The 8,427-nt window shown below is 31.6% G+C and overlaps 1 long non-coding RNA gene across 1 annotated transcript; it reads right to left on the bottom strand.

Moving 5' to 3' along the window:
- Window positions 1-807: 807 nt before the first annotated feature.
- On the bottom strand, window positions 808-2,369 carry LOC120071758 (uncharacterized). Its single transcript, XR_005480335.2, has 3 exons — window positions 2,235-2,369; window positions 1,325-1,465; window positions 808-1,227 (listed from the first exon to the last, which is right to left on the bottom strand). It is a non-coding gene; the product is annotated as an uncharacterized LOC120071758 (long non-coding RNA).
- Window positions 2,370-8,427: the final 6,058 nt, after the last annotated feature.

Raw genomic sequence — 8,427 nt, 5'->3', positions numbered from 1 at the left:
TAGCTTTAAATGGAGTCCTTCAACCTAAAACTCACCAAATGAGGCTTGGGCTCTTGCTGAAAAGTGTTCAAACGATTTCGAATCTATTTCAAAACTACGGATACAAGCTTCCAAGCATTAGAGACAAATCTAAAGGACTTGAAGTTCGAAAAGAAATTTAGAGTCATTATCTCGCTGAAACTTATCAAAAAGAACCTGAAGCCTTATTGGTTGGTGTCCAATTAGACGTAATCTTACATCAGTATCCATTACATAAAATCAATGGAGAAGTTTATATAAAAAATTTCATCGTATCCATTCGATCAATATCAACTAACTCGCTTTTTGAAGCATTAAAATTAAACATAACTAACTAAAGCCAGATTTCATATTCTAATGATTTGCCATCTTGAAGTAAATAATGGTTATGAAGGCCCCTAATATTTCAAAACCAATAAGTTTGATTCAAATACTTTATAAAATAAGTTCAATTGTTGAAGCTTATTCAATACTTTAATGGAAATGACTAATGAATAGATTATGTATAAAAGAGAAGATACATTGAGTGCAAAATTTTCACTAAGAAGAAGGAGGATGTCTATAATATACCTAACCAGTCAAAGGTGAAAACCTTTCAATGTCAAAACCCATCAAATTCACATGAATTATAGGTCTCCACGATAAAACTTCATTTTTCCTACATATAACTAGGTAAGTCACTCACTTCCATATTGTGAAACTATAAACATTCATGTTGAAATTCTAATAAATGTTAAGTACAAGCACAAGCAAAATAAGCCTCTTTCACTCAAGAGAAAATCCTTCATCTGAGTTCGAATATTCTTCAACTTTGATTTCCACAGTTGGTTGCCTAGTTTTCCAAAATTGTAAGTAGTTCATATCGTAATACATAATCAAAATTTGTTCAAACTTCCAAGAATAAAGGTATGCCACAAACATGCACCTTAAACTTGACTTTACGACTCTCTATCGACTAGGCCAACTCGAAGTGATCACCAATTTTATAGAACAAGATGATAATGGTAAACATCATATGGCAACGATTAGATCGATGCAAATACAAACAAATTCGCAACGTTTCAAACCCCATGTTGATGTATTTTTACCTTGTAACAATTCTCCAACATTATACTCTTAACTTCTGATACTTGAGTCTTCACTTTGATCAACTTTCCGATCTCTTCTGTATGCTCAATGATATATTTCATGCACTCTTTCATAATTGGCCTGCAAAATATGAGCAAGAATATGCCTCCTGATACCGCACTAAGGCAAATACACCCGAACGCAATCAAAATAAAAAAAATTTCGTGTTTGAATTTACCAAAGTCCTTATTGAGACTTTTCATAATAGCAGTATCGGATTTACCGCCTCCATATCTTTTTCTAAAGTCGGCTTTCATCTGTTCAAATAAGGTTATAGATATCTGCTTACTGAGAGATTTTTTCGCCACAACATAGTAAGCTGCAAAATTCCATGAAGGTACCATTTATATGGTATTAAAACAAGACAGAGTCCCTTAAATTCATGCAACAAAAATTATTGCACCAAAAAATTCAAGACATTAAACAGGAAAATTCATTAAATCGATCAGTAGTTAGCATAAAAGAAAGGGAGAGAATCTACACTTCTTGGATCAGAAATTTGGTGCACATTCCTTACTTCAACACTTGAAAATTGTAATGGAGGTGAGCATATGACAAACTTGATGTGATGACGGATGGACACAAGATTTCTTTTAGATTTTAATCACATAAAAACATTATTAACTGCTGAATTCATCAATAAAAAAATTCTTAAAAAGGTCAAACACAAACTATATAGATTAAGGTCAATAGAAAATCATATAAACAAACAATTAGAGGCAAAAACATATGCAGGACCTTAAAAATTTTCCACAGATCATTTATTATCGAGCTGGAATTACATAATCATCTTTCATAGAGATAAATACACAACCAAAACCAGAAAACTTCACAACACACCTATAAAAACCCCTCTATATTCCTCCAATTTCTCAAGTATCACAAATTTCAGCAAAAAAATAGAACGAATTCAACCTCAGATCTAAAGAAAAACTCAATGGAGAATCAAGATTTTTTTTTTAAAAAAAAAAAAAAAACCTTTGGTCGATATGGAAAGAAGCATTTAAATCCTCATCATCTCTATTAAAACCATTCCAAAAAGGGAAGAACAAAAACATATAAAGAAAAAATGCCATAAATTGTCAAACCTTGCACATCGGAATGGTAAACCTCGAGTCAATATGCATAACAATTGATCGGCGTCAAATCATACACACTCAAATAAACCGACACTATTCCACTCTTCTTCTTTGACATCATTGAAAGTAGAGATATGAGAGAAATAAGAGGGGGGAGGGGGGGGGATCAAAGAATGTAACTGTTGGGATTGGTGTATTAATTCTCCGGGAGTCTCGTTTTTTTGTAAAGATACATATTGTTTGATGAATAAAATAATTGTTATTTAATTCTGGTATTTACTCATATCCAATAAACAAAGTTCCTTGGTTATCTTATGTGAACTTAAGCATATATATGTGATATATAAGTGGATCATGTCTTAAGTGATAACCTAAATAGGTCTGTAGTATAAGGATTAAGGTGTGATACCTGATCCTGGACACTACGGATACAACCCGCTTTGTAGAGCTTTGCAAGTGTTGTAAACTACTACAGATGGTAGATCCTGACCATTCATGTAGAGACGTGCGAGCGGGGGTGTCCTATACAAAGAGTTTGTATAAGACCTGGACCACGAGATGACTAGATTCTGTATATAATGTCGTTGATACTAAAGACTTACATCTCACCTAAATGACCATAGGTGACATGACCTCAATCCTGAGTGTTTTAGTAACTCTTTCCTTTGAGGACGGTCCAGATTGTCAACTCAACATGCCTACCTTTTTAGGGACTTGTCTGATCTGGGAGCTTGGAACTCAATCCATAAGATGGAATTCACTCCTTTCCCAAAGTAGGGATAAGTAGAGAGATTGCTCCCTTAAGGGCTGATTCCGGGGCTTGAACATAGTGGCCACGGCTTCTCTTTGGAAGAGATGACTCAGTCATAGTAGGACTATGACTTATGTTCATTAGAGGGATCAATGGTACTTAAGGAGTTAGATGTAACTACAGAGGCATAACAGTTATTGGCTCAGTTGTACTTATGAGCGATCTGTGAAGGGATGTTGCACTGCTGATTGGTTAAGATGGACACATAATATATCTGTAGTAAGGAGAGTTCAACTGTCAGTTTTTAGTGAAGTGTCTGGCAGTTAACGGATGGTGGATCTCGTGACTGAAGAGTTTAGTCAGTTATTCACGTACCGTTGGAGCTTCAAGCTACAGGTTCATAAGGTCCTCTTGGTAGCTCAATGAATTCAGTTGAAGATTAGCTCTTGGTGTTGATTTGAAATGTTCAAATTGACAAGAGGTATTTTGATTATAAATGATATAATCGGTTTGGTGTATGAGACATATCTAATGAAGGATTGATGTAAATGAGATTTACATTCAGTACCATGGAATAAAAAAAAGAACTATGGTTTATATGTTTCATCTGATGAAATATTAAAACTATATGTTATAATAATATTAATATTGGATAATTAATCTTTTTCTCTAATAACCAATTGAATGGGAGGTTATTAGTGGTTCATGGTAACTGTGAGATAAAAAGAAAATTGTTTTCCTAATTTTAGTGACTTTTGAAAAAAAATTTCCAAAAAAATGATTTAAGATTTCTCTCTCGAAAAAAAGGATCTCACGGAGCTTGTCAAGTACATATGGATTTACTAGGTGAAGCTTGAACGAACTAAACGATCGTGTAGTGTTTTATAAGCGACAGACATGGAACTAAGCGATGAGCTAAACGATTGCTTAGCTTTTGCTAAACGATTGGGCATAGACCTATAGATAGGTTTCAGCCATCTTCCACTTGCCCAATCGTGTACACAATTGTTGTCTCCTCCTTCTTCTACCTCAATCCAAGTCAAATAGAGCCCACCCTCTGGATTCTCACACCGAGAATACCAAGGTACCCTTCTTGGTGGTGTCATACTCAACTCGACACCGTCGAGGTTCTGTGGAGGCCGTTCTTGTTGCTGAGGAGTTCGTGACCAAGGTGATCGTTGAGTTCAAGCACGAAGTATTCATGCAGTGTTGCGGTCGTGTTGTTCGAGCGTTCGAGGTTGCTGTGTTCGAGCGTTTGTGAGCAAGGAACGTAGAGATAAGTCGACAAATGTTTCGTAGCTTTTCTCTTTGTTTAGTTGTTGTTTCATGCTGTAATTTCTGTAACAATTGCATAACTGTTTGTTTGAGTTTACGATTGTAATTTGTAATGTTCATATATGATTGTAATTTGGAATGATCTATTTTCCTCTGGTCATGGAAATCTCGGATTCGATTTCCTTCAGTAATGTGGAGCAATGAATGAATCTGGTTCAATTAGGGAAAAAAAGAAGAAAATATGGAAACGAATTTAGGGTTTTTGAGATACCAAAATCAAAAGCTCTTCAGAAGAAGACGAATTTTACCTTTGAAGCAAACAAATGACTTGAATAAAACAAATGAGGGTAGATTTAAGAGGCTTCAACTCAAATTTGAACAATCTAACTAAATTTGTTCAGATCTGAATGATTGATGAAATGATCGCGAGATTATGACTGGAATGGCAAGACCGTGGCTGGAATGGCAAGATTGTGAGCTAGAACGACGAGATCATGGCTGGAACAACGCTGTAAATCCAATTGAGCGGTGGAGCTATGGCTGGAACGGCGTTGGAAGTTCATCGAAGCTATACTGAACGAACTAACAATGAAGCTGTATTGCTGAGTCGAGTCAACGACTCTGAATGGTGAACGAACCAGTGAAACAACAAGAGAAAACTTGGGCGGTGAAGGATGGAGAGAATGAGAGGGAAGGAGAAGTGGGAGAGAGATGGACGAAAAAAGAATTAGGGTTTGAAGTTTTTTATTTATCCTTTTCTACTACAATTTGAGAAGGAAAATGAAAATGGGGAGGGAGGGAAAAAAATTAAGATTTAAAAATTGTTTGAAATTAAAAAAGTGGGTCACCTATAATGCCGATTTTAAACCGATATTGTAGCCTCATTAAACTGGATCTATAATGTCAGTTTAAAATCGACATTAAAAATCTAATTTTTTTTTTCTTTTTTCAAAACCGGCATTGTACGTACATGCCTATTTATTTCAACCGACATCAAAGGTCTAATTTTTTGTAGTGTTAATTTGGTGTGGATTAGTACTTATGTATTTAATAAGTCTTTAAATGTTCAATTATACCCGATATAAATCTATGATATATTAAAAAGTTCAGTCATTCATTGACTATAAATTTAAAGTTTAATACTCATTGAAATTTCAAAGTTGTTTTGGTAAGTCCTTGAGTTTTCAAAAAAGTATTTAATAGGTTCCAAATTTTCAATGTTGTGTCTAATAGAATCTTTTATAGATAAATTGAACTTATTACAACAAAAGTTGATTGTGTAGGACGATATGAAGATGTCAATCGAATTACTCAATATAAAAAAGTTAGGAAGATAAACCTTGGCTACTACGTCAACTTGTCGAGTCGCAAGAGTCAACAATTGCCCCCAATCTCAAGGTGAAGAGGCCCCTCCAAGCTAAAATCTTGCATAAAATAATTAAAAATCTATTAGACATAAAATTAAAAATTAAAAATTCATTCTATTCAACTAAAATGAATGAAAAGTGAAAAAACCTATTCAAATGTGTATTTAAGTAGAAAGACTTATTAGACATTATTAAAATATAAAGAAGAAAATTATAATTTAATAATAAAAATAATAAAAACAAGAAAAGGATGACATGATTGATAAACAAAAATGATTGAGAGGTTGAAAGTTTAAATCATATAGCCGTCTTACATTTTTTTCCCTAAAAAAAAGTAATATTAAAAAAAAAAAAAAAAAAAAAAAAAAAAGTGGCCAGAAAGTGACGGCTGAGCCGATGGGGGGACCGCAAACCTACTTCCAATTTTCACTTCGTCGGCATGAAATTCCTCACAATCAATATCCTAAATTCCTATTTTAAATTCGTTACTTTTATTCCTTTATTAAATGGAGGTTAGTTTCATTATAGTAACATTTTAATCTATGAACTTTAGGTTGTTTAATCATTTAATTTCTTTTTTAAAAATATTAATAAGATTTAATGAGATTTCTTACGTCCACATTCATAAACTCATCCAAAGTTAAATTATAGAGACTTATAAGTTATTAACAATTAAGTTTTATGATAAAGACTAAATTATTACAAATTATTTGAAAGTATAGAGATTAAATTATTACATACTATAGTTTAAGGACTAAATTATTACAATTTCGAAATTACGAGAACTAAATCGTTATTTTTATAGAAGTTTAGGGAGCAAAATTCATTTTTGACCTAAAGTAAATGAATGTTGTACATAACTCATACTGAGCTATACTTGAATACACCCCTAAATCAAAAAGAAATTCAAACATTTTAAGAGAAGAAGAGCTTGACACTTGGCAAATTGTTGTTAAAACAATTGATATTAGATAACTGTTCGATCTCAAATTCAATTAGTTAGGATAAAAACAACTAATATATCTTATAAAGATCGTAAAGTCTTTTATATTTACACAACGATAGCGAAGATACATATTTTCTTAAACAAACATGATCAAGAACTTGTCCAAAGAAAGAAAAAGTTGAGCTTTGGAAACATAAATTTAAGATTAAAAAAGAAGGTGATTAAACTTGACCATGAACTAGAAAGGTTCATCCAAAAAGCAAAAGGATTTATTGTGTAGGAATATTGGAAATATAAAAAGGTACAATGGCCCACTACATTATCATGTTTTTTAAAAGTTAAGTTTGTAATGTATTGCCATTTTATTTTTCTTCTTTTATTTTACCTTTTGGAAATTCTAAACATAATTGCCACAAATATGGCCCCTCCAAAATTTGGTTCCACTTTTTAATATATACAATATCAAAAATGTTTATTGATCATAATAAAATTTAATACTTTGAAAAAGTTGACTAAAATCATTTCAAAATTTGAGGCTATCTTCCTTTTTACATTCAATTGGAATCTATCTCTCTTGTGGCTATGTTTAACCAAAAGGAACTACCTACCTTGAAATTGTTCATTATTTAGAAGATATTTAGGTCGTTTCATTCATTGCATCTTTGATATGTTCTCATATAGACGAACAAAATTGTAAATTGACATGTTGTGGTTATTTAAAATTGTTGTCATTTGTGTGGTTCTCGCATTTTTCATCGTGATTGGTGTCAAGTTATATTTCATACACTCAAATTTTTGTAGCTTCTTCGGTTTTGTACTTCTTAATAAAGCTTCACTCTTTCTTGTGTAAATCAAATGAAATAAGTTAACAAACTCTCCTCATCCATGAAAAAGAAATATTGTCAAGTATGTATCAACTATTTTATTTATTTTACTTTAATATTCTATTTTGTAAAGTTTTTTTTTTTTTTTTTTTTTGTGTAAAAAAAAAGTAAGGTTTAGAATTTAGTTTGCAATCTAGATCATAGACATAAAAAGATTTATGGTACTTTTATGTCAAGTTGGCTAAAATGGGTTTTGATATTATCTTAATGCATTTTCACTATTAAAATATTCCATAGAGCTTTAGCCTTTTATTTAACATGCATGTGTTGAATGTGGAGGGGAGAGAGTATAAAATGGAATCATCATCACTTCTTTCATTTATCAAACTTTTTGGAGAATTATTGAGCCCTTTTGCAATTCATGAACATTATTATTATAATACTTTCTTTTTAAATGATAAAGAAAGAAATATATATTTTTGGATTATTAATGATGTCACACTACATTAAATAAGAACTTATTCTAGTTCTTATTATTTTGTTTCACTAATTTTTTTGTATGCTAAAAAGGTGCTTTTACATCTTTTGCTTTTTGCAATATGTGTAATTTTGGTGGATTAGACTCTGGATTTCAAAAGAAAGTAAACTCTTAAGCACAATATTATTTATCTTTGGTTTTTCTTTGTCCTTTTATGGAATGTTTTATATAGAATAAGTAAACATTTTGGGATGATGCATTTTTGTGTTTTTCATTTAATAACATTAATAATTATGTATAGTTAATGTGACAGCATCAAATACTTTAATTTTTACATCTAAATAAATATAATTTACTATTCTTAAAAAATCATTTAAACTCGATATTACTATCCAAAAGTTTACTCTTTTTTCAACATGTTTAGAGGATCTTCTTCGTTGAACTCTTGATCAAAGATTTGTGTGGTTTTATTAGTTGAGTTGCAATTACGTAACAATAAACGTAAAAAATTTATAATTTTCATATTGTTATAGTAACAAGATTTATAACGGTAACGATAAC

This window comes from Benincasa hispida, chromosome 2, assembly GCF_027475165.1.
Source record: "Benincasa hispida cultivar pf3 chromosome 2, pf3_genome.v1.1, whole genome shotgun sequence".
Lineage (NCBI taxonomy): Eukaryota > Viridiplantae > Streptophyta > Magnoliopsida > Cucurbitales > Cucurbitaceae > Benincasa > Benincasa hispida.
This window is presented reverse-complemented; position numbering and strand designations above follow the sequence as displayed.